The following is a 17451-nucleotide window of genomic DNA, read 5'->3' as shown; positions in this document are numbered from 1 at the left end:
AAAATAAGATGTTTTAGTTAATAATTCTGTTTTTAAAATTAGTTATTTTTAATATGAATGTATCATTTTCCCCACTGCAATCAATTTCCTGAAATACATGGTTTTACTTCTTTACATTCCTCCACAGCACTTAACATGACGCCTTGCAAACCACAGAGATGTAATGAAATGACAGATCCCAACAGGAGTAGCAGTCACATAGATCGCAACAACTTGTGGCACGAAGGGGCTAAAGGATAGGCGGGGGCAGGCAGGGAGGGGGACACTTCATTTCTAGAAATGTCTTAACACACTATCACAGAGGAACAGCTCTACAGTCCATAAGCCTTGAATAAGTTGTGCTCAGTTCACTGAAAAATCATTTTGTAATCAAGTAAGTAGTTTAGTATTGTAAGCATTTTAATAACTGAAAAATAAACCAAACTTTTAAATTTTAAGTAAATTAAAAACCACCCAACCAGTTAATGAGGGTTTAAGCCAGACTACAGATGTTATGCTACATCTGATCCAATCAGGTTTCACCCATCCTCCTTCACATAAAGCTACAGGCCCTTCCCATCCATCTCCCATCTGAGGTCAAGAGTGCTGGTGCAAAAATCTCTGCTTTCATTTCCCCAGCGATCCAGTTCTCCTTCATCCTAATTCTTGGTTTGCTGCTTTCAAACAAAGTTACTAATAAAGAAGGAGTACCAAGGATTCTGGCTTGAAAAGAGAGCTAAGAATACCTACCATCTACGGAGCACCTTCTATACACCAGGCACCTATTTCTAAAATTTCAGAGTCATGAGGCATTATTACTACTTCATTATCAGTTCAGTTCAATTCAGTCACTCAGTCATGTCCGACTCTTTGCGACCCCATGAGTCGCAGCACACCAGGCCTCCCTGTTCATCACCACCTCTCGGAGTTCACTCAGACTCACGTTCATCGAGTCCGTGATGCCATCCAGCCATCTCATCCTCGGTCGTCCCCTTCTCCTCCTGCCCCCAATCCCTCCCAGCATCAGAGTCTTTTCCAATGTGTCAACCAACTCTTCGCATGAGGTGGCCAAAGTACTGGAGTTTCAGCTTTAGCATCATTCCTTCCAAAGAAATCCCAGGGTGGATCTCCTTCAGAATGGACTGGTTGGATCTCCTTGCAGTCCAAGGGACTCTCAAGAATCTTCTCCAACACCACAGTTCAAAAGCATCAATTCTTCGGCACTCAGCCTTCTTCACAGTCCAACTCTCACATCCATACATGACCACAGGAAAAACCATAGTCTTGACTAGACGGACCTTAGTCGGCAAAGTAATGTCTCTGCTTTTGAATATGCTCTCTAGGTTGGTCATAACTTTTCTTCCAAGGAGTAAGCGTCTTTTAATTTCATGGCTGCAGTCACCATCTGCAGTGATTTTAGAGCCCAAAAAAATAAAGTCTGACACTGTTTCCCCATCTATTTGCCATGAAGTGATGGGACCAGATGCCATGATCTTCGTTTTCTGAATGTTATACATATATATAAACCCAGAAGTAAGGTTACTTACCCAGGGTCACACAGCTAGTAAGTTTGTCAGACACAGGGTTCTTTCCTTCCAAAAAACAGATCAATAACAAGGCCAAGATGATGGTAATAAGAGGCACAGCCACGAAGACAAGTGAACAAGGTCAGAAAGCAGCAAATTCAGGAAAAGGAACTCTACAGTCTTTTCCACCTACTTAATTTTTTTTATATTCAGAAGCATCTTTATTTTTAAATTGGAAGAAAACTGCTTTACAATGTTGTATTGGTTTCTGCCATACAACACCACAAATGAGCCATAGTTATATACATATATACCACCTCCCTCTTGAGCTTCCCTCCTCTTCCCCTACCCCCATTCTCCAGGTCACCACAGACAGAGCACCAGGCCCACCTACTTGAAATCCACTGCCATCACAACAATTACATGCTTGACAAGGCCTGGGGAAAGTTTTTCAGGCTGATAATGAAATTTGGAGACTACACGATTTGCTCAAAGACTGTATTTTTTATATACTAGTTATTATTCATTTTAAGAAATTTTCATTTAATAATGTTAATGACAGATCCAAATGAGCTCTAACACAGTTTACAAAACCACCTTAAAAGTACTACTGTAGTAATACTTTTAAAAGCATTTAAAAGTAAATGCCAGACACAATAAGAAAAAAAAGCTGGAAGAAACATTTATGAGAACTAAACAATGTGCCAGAAACTGTGTTATTTCTCCTCTACACTCATTAACATATTCAAGATAAATAACTCTATGTAGTACGATTATCCCCATTTTACAGATAATTTCCCCAATGCCACACACAGCCAAGATTCAAATCGAGGGGAGACCAATTCCAGAGCCCTGGACAAAATAGCTTTTGTTCTCAAAAAGCCTATACTGTAGTCTAAAGTAGAAACAGACAAGCTACAATGCAATGTCATTAGTATCACAACAGGGAGGAAAATAAGATGCTCCAAAAACACAGATAAGAGATATCTAACAGATTTCTAACAGTCTACAATCTCAGTGAAGGCTTTCAAGATGATAGCATCTAGACTGAGAGAGACAACTATAAATCATCCAGAAGAGAAAAATAACCTGGTCTATACTCTCAAAAGGACCTGATACCCAAATGGTCAAGAATCCTAAGTCTGATATTTTATATAAGCAAATACCTGGAGAAGGAAATGGCAACCCACTCCAGTACTGTTGCCTGGAGAACCCCTGGAAGAGGAGCCTGGTGGGCTATAGTCCATGGGATCACAGAAGAGTCACACAGGACTTAGCGAATGAACAATGCAAGCAAATAATTTCTAGCCAATGTTACACAGCAAAGGCTGTGCTGAACTATGTCTGAAAGTGAAAGAAAGAGAAGTCTCTCAGTTGTGTCCAACTCTTTGCGATCCTGTGAACTGTAGCCCGCCAGGCTCCTCCATCCATGGAATTTTCCAGGCAAGAATACTGGAGTGGGTTGCCATGCCCTCCTACAGGGGATGTTCCCAACCCAGGGATCAAACTTGGGTCTCCTGCATTGAAGGCAGACTCTTTACTGTCTGAACTATGTCTAATATTCCATAAAAGATGCAGTCTATGCGTCATATGGTCTTCCCTGGTGGCTCAGTAGTAAAGAATCCGCCTGCAATGCAAGAGACATGGGTTCAGTATGTGGGCTGGGAAGATCCCCTGGAGAAGGGAATGGCAAACTACTCTTGTCTAGAGAATTCTACGCACAGAGGAGCCTGGACAGAGGGGTTGCAAAAAGGGTCAAATATGACTGAGCAATAGACAACAACAAAGATGTGTCATATATAAGAAAAAAACTAAATCTAAGGTTATTCAAAGCCCTTTGGAAATCAATCACTCAAGGTAAACAATTTGATAACTGACATAAGAGTCTACCCTCTGGTTTTCACACTATTTCATATTTTAAAATCTTTCTAAGAAAAACCTTTCATGCCTTCATAAATGAACTATACAGACTATACATTTAACCTTTTCTTGTAAGACAAGAATGTATTGTCTTGTAAGACAATAATGACAAACTTTCATTATTATTCTATATATACATAGATATATGTATATATATCTATGTGTGTATATATATATATAGATATATATAGATATATAGAAATACAACAGATACCCAAAGCTAAATAGATGCGCAAGACTGTTTTCCTTTACTATCTATGGTTTTTAGAGTTGGGTTGTGTGTGTGTGTATAGTTTTTCCTATTTCTTCCTTGCTATCAATGTCAGCAATCTGTTATTATCAGTATGTATATTTATGACACCATTTCAATTCTATATTATTCTTTTTAATCTGCTGCTTTAGAAACCACAGCATCATATATAAAATAAAAGTAAGTTCTCAGTGACAGCTTTATTTTTAAGTAATTACTTATTAAAAATTACATCCATTTGGGGATTTCTGCGTCTTTCGAGAAGAAGATAAGGAGCTACTGGGTCTACCCAAGTAAAATAAAGAGTTACAACTTCAAATTTTCATACCTTAAGATGCGCCTCTCACCTTCTTTAAACTCAACTCAGATCAGGTTACAGAACCCTCTGAAGCTTTCCTGTAAGACACATCCTACACTGCCCCCATCCTGGCTACACTCCACTGTACTTGTATGTTTCTCCAATATGACTGTCATTTCCTTAACTGTCTCTTATCTCTGCTTCTCAAGCATTGAATCCTTTCCTTGCCTTACAAACGCCTGCTGAATAAAACAGTGTCAGAGAATGAAACCAACTGTATAAAGAGCCATAAAACTGTAACACCCCATACAATAAAAATGACGTTTCATACTCATAATGGTAACTTTCATGTGGAAATACACACTTATGAAATCTAAATTTGAGGGAAAATCACAAGAAAAGTATTAAGCGCAAGCAAGCAACAATATACTATTAACCTGTTTTACCCACTGCACCCTCAAAAAAATCTGTTTATCTTGTGGGGAAGAAAGCAAAATACATAAATATATTCTTTCCAGGCAACCATAATATATTTTTCCACCCTCAGTGCAAACAAATAAATAAATAAACTGACATTTAAAGAACAGTGATTGTTAATTATCCAAGCTAAAATAAAAAGTTTTGGGGGTATATCTAGCTATTTTGAGGTACAAGAATAAAATAAAAGTCACCCATTACAAACACTCATAGATCCTGCTGTTGGAAGCATCTCTGAGGTCACCTAATGTTATTTAATACTCCTCCTCATTGCAGAAAGAATTCAGGTTGCTAGAGATGATCCAATCCACTTTCTACTCAATACATCCCTACATTTCTGCCTCCACTTGCCTTTCACTCACTGATCCTCTGGACCCACACAAAATATGTCTTCTGCTGTTCAGACACCCGCCTATCAAAATCTGCTTACTCGATTTATTTTATGGTTTGACTTATTTGAGTGATTAAAAGTAATATATGTGTTTATCTATTTCAAAGATTTCTTTGGCATCTCAAAAAATTTCCCAGTAAAATGAAAACACCAGGCACATTTATAGGTTCCCTGTTGTAAATCTTACCTTCTTAGGTTCTCATAATTACCCTATGAAACACTCAAGGCAAGTATCATCAACCCCATTTAAAGAAATCATCAATATAGAGTAGCAGTTGAGAGTTGCTATGAAGTAATTTAGGAGCGAAAGAGACTTGCCTCTTATGAGCTATGTAATCATAAGTTATGACCTTCTCTAAGCTTGTTCCTTTACCTGCAAACTGGACACTGTAATAGTTCCTACCTCAGGTAGTTATTGTGAAGATTAACTACATAATGCACATTATCTTACAGAATAACCCATTCACACTCAATAATGTTAGTTTTTGTTATTATTACTATGCAAAGAGGAAAAACTGTGGCAAATCACTTACACTCTCAGAATTTCATTGCAACACTACATCAAGAATTGAGCTCTTAGGCCCTACCTACCTTGTCTTCCACAAAACCAAAAAATGTTCTCAGTAATTTGTGGCTTAAAGCACATGTTTTTTTTCCATTCAATTTGACCAACCATAATGTATAAAATCTACTATCATGCTCCTCTTCCAAATAAAATTTTCACAAGTATAAAAATTACTGAAGTTCTCTATCTAGAAAAATTAATTCTCAATGGCACATAATAAAGTTCCACCATGACTTAGCAGGTAAACAATAATGAAACTTACAAGTAAAATGAGAAGCATCACATTAATTGCTAAATGAACTAGTTTCTATGAACTACTATTATTGGATTATCCTTTAAAACCTTTATCTGGTACCTTCATATGGTAGAGATTGCTATTTTACTGTTTGTGAAATCAAGTGCAAGGAGAGAAACCTGTTTCACCTATCAAAATTATTGACAGTGCCAACAAGAAATATAAAATGCATGCCAGAATTTTAAAAAAATCAGAACACCCCACTGTTCACAGCAGCACTATTTATAAAAACCTAGTCATGGAAGCAACCTAAGTATCCACTGTCAGATGAATGGATAAAGAAGATGTGGTGTATATATACACAATGGAATATTACTCAGCCATAATGCCATTTGCAAAAACACAGATGGACCTAGAGATTATCATACTAAGTGAAATATTCCAGAGAAAGACAAATATCATATGATATCAGATATTATACGTGGAATCTAAAAAGTGATACAAATGAACTTATTTACAGAACAGAAATAGACTCACAGGCAGAGAAAACTTATGGTTACCAAAGGGGAAAAAGAGGGTGGGAGGGATAAACTGAGTGTTTGGTATTAACATATACACACTACTATACAGAAAATAAACAACTAGGACTTAGTATATAGTACCGAGAATTATATTCAATATCTCATAATAACCTACAATTGAAAATAATCAAAAATTATATATATATTTATATCTGTGTTCAGTTCAGTTGCTCAGTCGTGTCCAACTCTTTGCGACCCCATGAACCACAGCACGCCAGGCCTCCCTGTCCATCACCAACTCCCGGAGTCCACCCAAACCCATGTCCATAGAGTCAGTGATGCCATCCAACCATTCATCCTCTGTCATTCCCTTCTCCTCTTGCCCTCAATCTTTCCCAGCATCAGGGTCTTTTCAAATGAGTCAGCTCTTCGCATCAGGTGGCCAAAGTATTGAAGTTTCAGCTTCAACACAGTCCCTCCAATGAACACCCAGGACTGATCTCCTTTAGGATGGACTGGTTGGATCTCCTTGCAGTCCAAGGGACTCTCAAGAGTCTTCTCCAACACCACAGTTCAAAAGCATCAATTCTTCGGCACTAGCTTTCTTTATGGTCCAACTCTCACATCCATACATGACCCCTGGAAAAACCATACCCTTGACTAGATGGACCTTTGTTGGCAAAGTAATGTCTCTGCTCTTTAATATGCTATCCCTTGTTGGTCACAACTTTCCTTCCAAGGAGTAAGAGCCTTTTAATTTCATGGCTGCAATCACTATCTGCAGTGATTTTGGAGCCCAGAAAAAAAATAAAGTCAGCCGCTGTTTCCACATCCATTTTCCATGAAGTGATGGGATCAGATGACATGATCTTAGTTTTCTGAATGTTGAGCTTTAAGCCAACTTTTTCACTTTCATCAAGAGGCTCGTTAGTTCCTCTTCACTTTCTGCCATAAGGGTGGTGTCATCTGCATATCTGAGGTTATTGATATTTCTCCCGGCAATCTTGATTCCAGCTTGTGCTTCCTCCAGCCCAGCATTTCTCATGATGTACTCTGCATATAAGTTAAATAAGCATGGTGACAATATACAGCCTTGACGTACTCCTTTTCCTATTTGGAACCAGTCTGTCGTTCCATGTCCAGTTCTAACTGTTGCTTCCTGACCTGCATATAGGTTTCTCAAGAGGCAGGTCAGGTGGTCTGGTATTCCCATCTCTTTCAGAATTTTCCAGTTTATTATGATCACACAGTCAAAGGCATTGGCATAGTCAATAGAGCAGAAATAGATGTTTTTCTGGAACTCTCTTGCTGTTTCCATGATCCAGCGGATGTTGGCAATTTGATCTCTGGTTCCTCTGCCTTTTCTAAATCCAGCTTGAACATGTGGAAGTTCACATATTGCTGATGCCTGGCTTGGAGAATTTTGAGCATTACTTTACTAGCATGTGAGATGAGTGCAACTGTGCGGTAGTTTGAGCATCTTTGGCATTGCCTTTCTTTGGGATTGGAATGAAAACAGAGCTTTTCCAGTCCTGTGGCCACTGCTGAGTTTTCCAAACTTGCTGGCATATTGAGTGCAGCACTTTCACAGCATTATCTTTAAGGATTTGAAATAGCTCAACTGGAATTCCATCACCTCCACTAGCTTTATTCATAGTGATGCTTCCTAAGGCCTACGTGACTTCCCATTCCAGGATGTCTGGCTCTAGGTAAGTGACCACAGCATCGTGATTATCTGAGTCGTGAAGATCTTTGTGTGTGTGTGTGTGTGTGTGTGTGTGTATTTTTTTTTTAATTCAAGAATAGTTGATTTAAAAAGTGCTGGTTTCAGGTGTACAGCAGAGTAATTAAGTAATTAAATAAAATAAATACATAATCAGAGGCCTAGACTCATTACTCTGGGAGATAGTGAAGGACTGCGAGCCTGGCATGCTGTAGTCCACGGGGTCACAAAAAGTTGGATATGACTTAGCCATGAAATTAAAAGATGCTTACTCCTTGGAAGAAAAGTTATGACCAACCTAGAGAGCATATTCAAAAGCAGAGACATTACTTTGCCGACTAAGGTCTGTCTAGTCAAGGCTATAGTTTTTCCAGTAGTCATATATGGATGTGAGAGTTGGACTGTGGAGAAGGCTGAGCGCCAAAGAATTGATGCTTTTGAACTGTGGTGTTGGAGAAGATTCTTGAGAGTCCCTTGGACTGCAAGGAGATCCAACCAGTCCATTCTGAAGGAGATCAACCCTGGGATTTCTTTGGAAGGAATGATGCTAAAGCTGAAACTCCAGTACTTTGGCCACCTCATGCGAAGAGTTGACTCATTGGAAAAGACTTTGATGCTGGGAGGGATTGGGGGCAGGAGGAGAAGGGGACGACCGAGGATGAGATGGCTGGATGGCATCACGGACTCGATGAATGTGAGTCTGAGTGAACTCCGAGAGGTGGTGATGAACAGGGAGGCCTGGTGTGCTGCGACTCATGGGGTCGCAAAGAGTCGGACGCGACTGAGTGACTGAACTGAACTGAACAAACAAACTTATGCAAAAAAATTTTTATAGGTTCACTAGTACTAGCAAACAGGTGGTCCAGATATTTGAATAATAACATCTAACTTAATTTTTCCCACTAACTTTACCAGGAAGCTTGGCTTAGTGTTAAAAGAAGATTCTACAATATTAAGAGAAAAAAATAGATGCAGGAAAGAGGACATTAACTAAAATACAATTTAGTACCAACTTGATAAACAACATCTTTGCATAGAAAGACTAGCACAAAGTCTTTAACATTAGTCCAAACCTGACCACTAACAGTAGGGCAAAATATGAGACAGAGATTTTAAATGAAAGAATACAGCCCATGAGAGAAGACCTCTGTGGAAATAAAATAATAAATGATTAAGGTCTGATGGATATTAGCTGCTGAGACAACAAAATTACTATAAAACAACCTAAGAAACCATATTATCTGCCAGTATATGTATAGTCTCCCTTCAGAGGTTGACTTCTCACTAAACAAAGAAATAATTTATCCCAAGTGTCTTATCAAGATAAATTTACTAAAGAGAAACTATTGAAGGAAATACCTAATAACCACTCTAACAAACATTTGCATTTATACAATGCTCTTAGAAATGGGGTTCAAAAATGACAAAGTACATCTTGAAGCACAGAATAAACACTCAACATTGTTTATCAAAAACTAACATCACACTTCTCTTAAACCTTCAAAACTGAAAAACCACAAGTTTGTATTTTCTCTAAAAATAGTGTTTGTTATTTGCATCCCCTCTGGTGGAAGTTTGATTTTTAAGGTCCTGTAATTTTTTGCCTGGCTTCTCTGGTGGCTCAATGGTAAAGAATCTGCCTGCCAATGCAGGAAACACAGTTCAATCCCTAGGTCAGGAAGATTCCCCTAGAGGAGGAAATGGCAGCCCACTCCAGTATTATTGCCTGGGAAATCCCATGGAAAGAAGAGCCAAATGAGCTATACAGTCCATGGGGTCACAAACTGAGTGTCTGAACATGCATACATACAATTTTTCCTACTGCTGATAATGAGGGCAGAATACAGGTGCACATAAAACACAGGGAAAGGGTGAAATTCGGAACTCCTTCACTGGGTACAAATGAATTCTACGCTTGACTTTTAAAACATGCTACTTTCCTGGAAATGCGGCATACAAAGAAAAAAAAAAACCCACTGGGTGTGCATGGCTCTTATATTTGTGACTTAAGAGATAAGTCTTCAAAGAGCCAAATCACTTACTTTTAGTCATTTACCAGGTAGACTGTATTCTCACCAAAAATTCCAACAATTGGTGGGTGGCGTGTGTGTTATACATACACATCAATGTATATGCGTTTAGGAAAATGTTTGCATAGTTTAATAACACTGTGTACCACATACATACAAAAAAAAACTGATAGTAGAAAATTTTAATAAACTCAATTTGTAAAAACCTAACATGTTAAAAAAAAAAAAAAAACCTACCTCTGTGCTGACATGATTAGCTGCACCATTCAAGTGGTGTGAAGTATCTGAAGCATGCTGCCTCTAAACTCTTATCATGCTATTTGGGATGTGCTATCTTGTGAAGCAGTTTACGTGAAACTGCTAAAATCTACAGTAACAGGACAATATACATATCAGAACTTTAAATGAGGAAAACAATATGGCAAAGACATTCATTCAAATTTATTTTGGAACCAAATCTCAACCCCAAAATTCCTTGTCAACCATCCAGAAGTAACCCAACTTATTACCAAGAAGTTTTGTTCTTGTTTTTTTTTTTTACTATAGCAACTTCATTACCAAGATTACCAAAATTTTTCACACACTTCCAGCAGTCTGTATGTGTTACCTGGCAACAATCTAAAAGGGCTTTTACTTTATAGAACTGGTAGGTCAAAGAGAAGTAAAGCTTCTTCAAATTGACTGTGCATCATTTTAATTAGAAGCAGTGAGTATGAAATCTTCAACAGGCAGAAAATCTTGAGAATCAGTTTCATTAACAGACACAACATACTGTCATTTGTCTTCATTTCCCGTATGGAACAAAGCAAGCTCCATCCAGGACTTCAAAACATCCCCAGTCGTACAGGTTGTCAAAGACATAAATGCTGAAATCAAAGAACTACTTGAGTAAAGAATCTAGCAAGCCTTCACAACTGGCTGTGGTATGAATACCCTGCTTTGCTGTCCTAAATTCTGAAAACTAGTCAGCTCAGCTGTGGATCTGTATCAACTGCCTTTCTGCCTAAGCCAAACCTGCCTCCAAATTAAGACCCAGTCATTTAGAAAGCACATTTTAGAAGATGCTTTAAAAAGACTTTCAAAACTGCTTCCTGCTATAGCCAATTTGATGCTATTTGGCAAAACAAAAAATAATGGTATCTCCTTACAAAGAAAATGTTTCCCTTTCTTTCCAACAGTTTTAGGATTGGTATACTCAACTTTGCTTCTCTTACACTAATAATTTTTCCCTCAGCTTTAAGTGCTCTCTGGGTCGTAGTCAAGTCAGGAGCAAAGCATACAGAGCTTATTGAACATTAAGAAGTGAGTACCAAATGACTGCAGAGACAAAAGTGAAAGACAAGCTGAAAAACAGAAAGGAAAACTGGCATTCAGGCTCTTCACCATTTGGTTCTGACTCTTTCTTACCTAGCTCTTTCCCTCTATACCTTTGATCACCCTGGCCCAGAAAGACCTTTCTCTATTTACTATGCGTCCTATTTCCACATGTCCAAATCCTACCCATTCTTCAAAGCATGGTTTAAATGTCACCTCTTCCCATATCCTTACAACTAAAGGTAATCCCTCCCTCCTCTCTCTAACTTGTACCTCCTTATCTTTATCTCTTTACTACATATTACTTTCTGCCTTACATTATCTTCATTTCCATATTTAATCTCCCACACAAGCATAAAGCTTCAGGGTCAAGGTTCATGCCTTATTCATCTCTGTTCAAACTGCTTAACACGTTTTACACATATTAAACTCTCTGAGTTCCATGAGTTAGGAAAAGAGATAAATCCACTAGCTCTAACTCCAGATTAGGAGTCCACAGACCCCCCCTTTGCTAATGACTAGCTATATGACCTTGAACTTCAATTTTTTAGTGTTTTCATCCACAAAGTCAAGAAGGTGGACTAAGCCAGTTTTTAACCATCGATGGTTATCCATTATCGGGCTGTAAAATCAATTTTGGCATCAAAACCCAGCATTATCTTTTTATTAAAAAGAAATAAAATAGAAAATATCAAAGTATGTTGTAGGCAGTGAAGTGGTACACTGTGAATATTTAACTGGCTATCCAAAGGAGAGAGAAAAGCTCTGAATTGTAACATCTGTTGATGTCCCTGGTGTAAATACTCCTACCAAAGCCAATTTCAAGCTACACATGCACCTAGGTGGAGAGAGAGACATAACTACTCTTACAAGTCAACTGATAAGCCAGCTCCAGCAAAGGCCCAAAACGACAAGTATTACTTCACCAAAATTTTCTTTCAACTTCGTGTGTCTGTGCGCGCGCACATGGTGAATGGGTATAAAATCTATTTCTCACTGTGAGTCACAGTCAAAACCGTTCATAAATGTTCAGCTAAACAATCTCCTAGTCCTCTTCTATGTGTACTACACAATGCAATAAATTGCACTCTTAGTTACATATGTAATCTCAACATCAAAATTTGTATGTCTCTTCAAAAATGAGAGATGCCTACTGGTATCACCAGAAGGCAAATTACAGGAAGTGAAAATTTGGCTTAGGAAGTATTAGCAAAAGACCAAGGTTTTCAGCCTTTGTTCAGTTACAACCGAGGGCTACAACATCTTCCTACTAGTTGCAATGGCTCATTTAGCAAAGGGTTAGGGGAGACAGCGGGAAAGGAAAAGGAAACCTATAGTATGAAAAAAGGTCCATGTAATTGTGAATATGTGCCCTTCACCCACCCAAGAACCTTGTTGTTTTTGTTCAGTCGCTCAGTCCTGTCCAATTCTTTGCAATCCATGGACTGTAGCCTCCCAGGCCCCTCAGTCCCTGGGGTTTCCCAGGCAAGAATATTGGAATGGGTAGCCATTTCCTTCTCCAGGGGATCTTCTCTACCCAGGGATTTAACCCGCATTTCCTACACTGCAGGCGGATTCTTTACTACTGAGCCACCAGGGAAGCCCTTGCTTAGAACCTGGGTACAAAGAAAACCAGAGCTATAAAAAGGTGAATTTCCATCCCTGATGTTTCCCTGTTAAATTCTCCAGCACAAGCCTGCATCCCTCAATAGACTTCCATTACTGAGAATCCCCTACCACTAAAATTAAGTTTTTGCCAGGGACTAGAGACATGTAGTACTTGTTGAATTTAGAATAGGCAAGGGGAAAAATAGCACAGCAAACAGTTGTTAGACTTGATATTCTGGGAAAATCAGGCTTTTATTGAAAAACATACTTTCTTATTTTCTTCTTAAGCTTACTAAACTGGGTGAGAAGTAAAGTTTATTGAATACATTTTGGGCTGTACTATGTCTATCACAACACAGTCTGTAACCAGATTTTTCCTGAGTGTTTATAAAGAATTGTGCTTTCTATTTTTAAGGTTATTTAGAAAACAAGGAAGCTCAGAATTTCAAGCAGGCTAATAATGTTAGCTCAAATCTAACTCCAAATCAATTGAATATATGCACAGAAGTTTCCCAGGAAAATCCCAAAAATTACACCAAAAAAATACAAAAGATGAAAAAAAGAAGTCAGCATGAACACAAACTGGCAATACTCAATTGTAGTATCCTATCTGTTGCATGAGTACCATATGGAAAGTAAATGAAGTATGAAAAAGAGAATGTTGAGATACAAGTTCTGCTTAATTCCATTAACTATTCCTTATTAGGGTCCGCTGGTAGGTACTTCTACCCAATTTCAAACATTGACCATCAAGTGAAAATTATTCAGTTCAGTCACTCAGTCATGTCCGATTCTTTGAAAAGCCAAGAGTCAAGTCAAGCAATGTCTTTCTTCATGGTCACAATATTAAACCTTGCCTTAAAAACTGAGTGTTTTACCATACTCAGGCTCTAGTCAATATTTTCTTTGCCTCCACTATCTGTGGTGCCAAATGCTCATAAGACCATCTCTATAAGAGGCTGTACCAGAGGCTGGAATAGCCTGGGGCTGCTGGTCATGCTCAGGTCCACTGGCTGACCTACGTATAGAAAGTAAGCGCTATACCTTGGTTTCCCTGGTGGCTCAGCAGTAAACATCCACCTGCAATGTAGAAAACATGGGTTCGATCCCTGGGTCAGGGAGATTCCCTGAAGGAGGAAATGGCAACCCACTCCAGTATTCTTGCCTGATAAATCCCATGGACGGGGAAGTCTGGAGGGCTATAGTCCGTAGGATGGCAAAAAAAAACGGGACACAACTGAGCAACTGAAAACACAAACACACATACAAGAGCTATACACATGTAGCAACTCATTAAAACTTGTGAGACACAGCAAAAAGAAAACTCTGTGCCTGGGGATCCCTTAGCCTACAGTATCTCCATCCTCCAAACATCCTCTATTCAGCCATTAAGACCCCACACCACTTCAAGACAACAGGCTAGAATTCAGACCAATTTCTACACCATCAAAACAAGAAAGTTTTGCTACTTAGCTACTACTCTCTTCAAAGCTAATTTCTCAAAGCCTTGTTAGCTCCCACTCACAATATTTTAACTTGGCACAAGAAAACTCCTTCTTGTGATTACTCCAAAAGAACGGATAAAAGGACTTTGAGCTTCAATGCTGTATCATCTGAGTTCAAATAAATATATACTAACTGAACGAGCTCAACTTTGGGTTAAGGCAAAGAAAATTTTAAGTTTTTAGAAATCACAAATTTAGAACTGGTGAGCTGATAAAACATAGAAACTGTCTCACATACCCAATAAAATTCTGTTACTCAAGTTTTAAAACACCATAATAAACACTAAGGTGAAAAGAAAATTATCTGAATTATGAAACAATTAGCAAGGACACAAAAATTCACAGAACATTGCAACAATAATATATAAAAATCACCATCAAATAACTCAGGTCAAAAAAAAAAAAGTCACACATTTACACCTTTTATGTCGGTTGATATATTCACTATGTCCCAATAGTACTGGGACCTACCACTTTGTTTCCAGCTTCCTAGAATATAATGTAGGCTATGTAATACATTCACATATAAAGACTGCCCAGCTACATCACTTCTCCCCAGATAACCTGTCAATACAAAATATCAGGGCACACTTTGACCTGATTGAAGACTCCAGTCTCAGTCTCAACTAACTCCCCAACCAAACAAGCATTTAATACAATTTGAAGATAATGTATACATTAAATTCACCTGGTCTTTCTCCTTTGTAGTTTCATTGTCAGTTTCACATGGGACTCTGTTGAGATAATGAATCACAGGCCAGTTTTCCAATACTGGTAACTTGTGGACCAGTATTTTCCATGGGCAAAAATCCACTTCTAATTTTACCACAAGCAAACTTTATGTTAGTATCTTCTGCCATCATTCTACAAATGCGCAGATATTCTACAAAAGTGCAGCAGAAGCCACACATAAACACTATTATGAGAAAAGTCAGGTTTCCGTAATACGGTGTTTTCATAATTATAAAAAGCAACTATCTATCTCCCCAGTACAAGCAGGAAAATTTAAACGTATTTTTTAAAATCCCTAAACTTTCCAGCACCAGAACTGCAGACCTTGAAATCAAGTTTCCAGTCAGCGTTGAAATCTATCAGGCAAGTGAAAGCTGTCCTTACCATCAGCAAAATGAGGTTGGCATTTCTCGTCACTTACATGAAACTCTCAATTCTACAAGTGACCACGTAAATTTCGGTACGTTTTCTAAACTGATCCTATCTAAGAAGTACAGGGACAATACACAAGCACCTGGACACACTGCCCTGGGATCAGAAACAATCCTATCGGTCCAGTTCCCTAGCACCCGAACACCTCCCCGCTGGCCAGTGGCCCCTTTCCACATGCTGACGCACTGCCCAGCCCTGCACCGCTGGCGACCAGTGCAAAGTACTAGTCCAGTCTCAGAAACTTTGACTCAGTTATCAGGACACTGAACACCCGCGACCTGGAAGAGGGATGTTTGGCATGGTCAGGCGGTCAACTTTGAAGCGGGGCATTCCGTACAGGTAGAGATCTGCCCAGCACGCAGCCCATCCCAGCCAGCAAAACCACAAGCATCAACAGCAGGAGCGGAGCAAAGTGCCTGGCGGAGACAGGGGGAGCGCGAGGGCGAGACGCGGTCACGAACAGATGCCTGAACGTGGGTAAGAAAATACTCTCACCACACACCCACCCCCCACCCCCACCCCCGGACGTGGGGCTGCTGGGACAGCGATCCCGGCAGCAGCCGGCGGCAGTGTCAGGAGGGCACATCTGGAGGCGAGCGCCCAAGTCACCACCCCCGCCCCCAGGTGAGGGGCGCCGACCCCGCCCGCCCGCCGACCCGCCCCGGCCGCGAGGAGCGGCCGCCCGGGAGAACCACCGATGTCCGCGGAACCACCGACAGTCCCGAGCCTTCCTCCCGCGGTTCTCTCGCATCCCGTCCCGGCCCGGCCCCCACAGCTACCCTCCGCAGGCGCAGCCCCGGCGCCAACACCCCCAGCCCAGCCCGCGGCCCCGGGCCGCCGGTGCGCCCGTCGGCCCCTACGAGGCCGCCCTCGCCTCACCTCCTCTCGTCTCCGCGGGAAGGGCCGGAACAACTCTGCCAGGCGCCCGCGTCGCACCCGCCGCCCAGCGTTCTGCGGCCCGGCCCGTCCCGTTCACTCTGCCGCCGCCGAAGCCCTGGGAGGGCGGAGGGAACAGGGCGGAGGGAGCTGAGAGAGGAGGGGAGGAGGACCGCCCGGCAGGAAGAGGCGAGGGAGGGGGCGGGTCAGGGAGGAGGAGGTGGTGGTGGTGGTGATGATGACGTGTCGGGAGCGCGCACGTCCGGGCCCCTCGGCGCGGCGTGCGCGCTCCTGACGGCGAAGGCGCCTTCTCTGCCCTGAGCGGCGGGCGCGCACGCGCGTACACGTCCCCGCCTGGCGGTGTTTGGGTTAACGTCTGTGAGAGAAGACCTGGCCCGCCTAGGCTGTGAAGAGTAGGGACCCGGGAAGGGGCTAGAGACGCTCGCGGTACTTCAGAACTTCCCAGAGCTTAACCATGCAGGGAGCCCAGCCGCGCGGGTTCGCTAGGGCGACCCTGATCTCCGAGTGAGTTGGGTTGAAGCGTTGCCCAGCGATTACTGATCTTTTATACTTTGGGGCGATTGTGCTCTTGCTCATAAACCTGGTTTACGTATATTGTCATTCTTAATGCCCAGTACTCCTCAGGGAAGTCACCTTAAAGAATTCTAACTTTTCTAGTCAGTTACTCTTTTCTGTGCCTCTTTCAAGATGTTTTGTGGGCTTACAAAGGTTCCTTCTGTGGGACTCAGGAGAGACTGAAGAAAATAACCAGTGGGGATTAAACAGGAAGCACTATTATGTATTTATGAAGAAAACTTACCCTCATTTGCACCTTTTTATCCTGTGGGGTAATAAAGTTGGGGGTACAAACTAGCAGAGATAAAAAATAAGCCAACTCTTTCATCGACTAATACTGTACTGATCCTTAAACTGTGGATATCCTTCTTCATAGATCTTAGAGGCAAAAAAAAAAAAAAAAAAAGACCAGGAATTTTTTTGAATTTCCTTAGCACTTTGTTTCTAAAGGTTTGTGGCACCGAATATATTCAGCCTCATCTGGGTAAATTTG

General features: G+C 40.7%; 1 protein-coding gene across 4 annotated transcripts in view; it reads right to left on the bottom strand.

The window, feature by feature from the left end:
- RABGAP1L (RAB GTPase activating protein 1 like) overlaps window positions 1-16655 on the bottom strand; it is a 726983-nt gene extending 710328 nt beyond the window's left edge. For all 4 annotated transcript variants that reach the window (XR_011247784.1, XM_069546100.1, XM_069546103.1 and 1 more), the window contains exon 1: window positions 16386-16655. The gene's annotated coding sequence lies outside the window, so the exon portion shown is untranslated. The remainder of the gene's footprint in view (window positions 1-16385) is intronic.
- Between the last annotated feature and the right edge of the window lie 796 nt (window positions 16656-17451).

The sequence above is a fragment of the Ovis canadensis genome, chromosome 12 (assembly GCF_042477335.2).
Source record: "Ovis canadensis isolate MfBH-ARS-UI-01 breed Bighorn chromosome 12, ARS-UI_OviCan_v2, whole genome shotgun sequence".
NCBI classification, from domain to species: Eukaryota; Metazoa; Chordata; class Mammalia; order Artiodactyla; family Bovidae; genus Ovis; species Ovis canadensis.
Note: the sequence above shows the minus strand (reverse complement) of the source record. Positions and strands in the feature narration are given on the sequence as shown.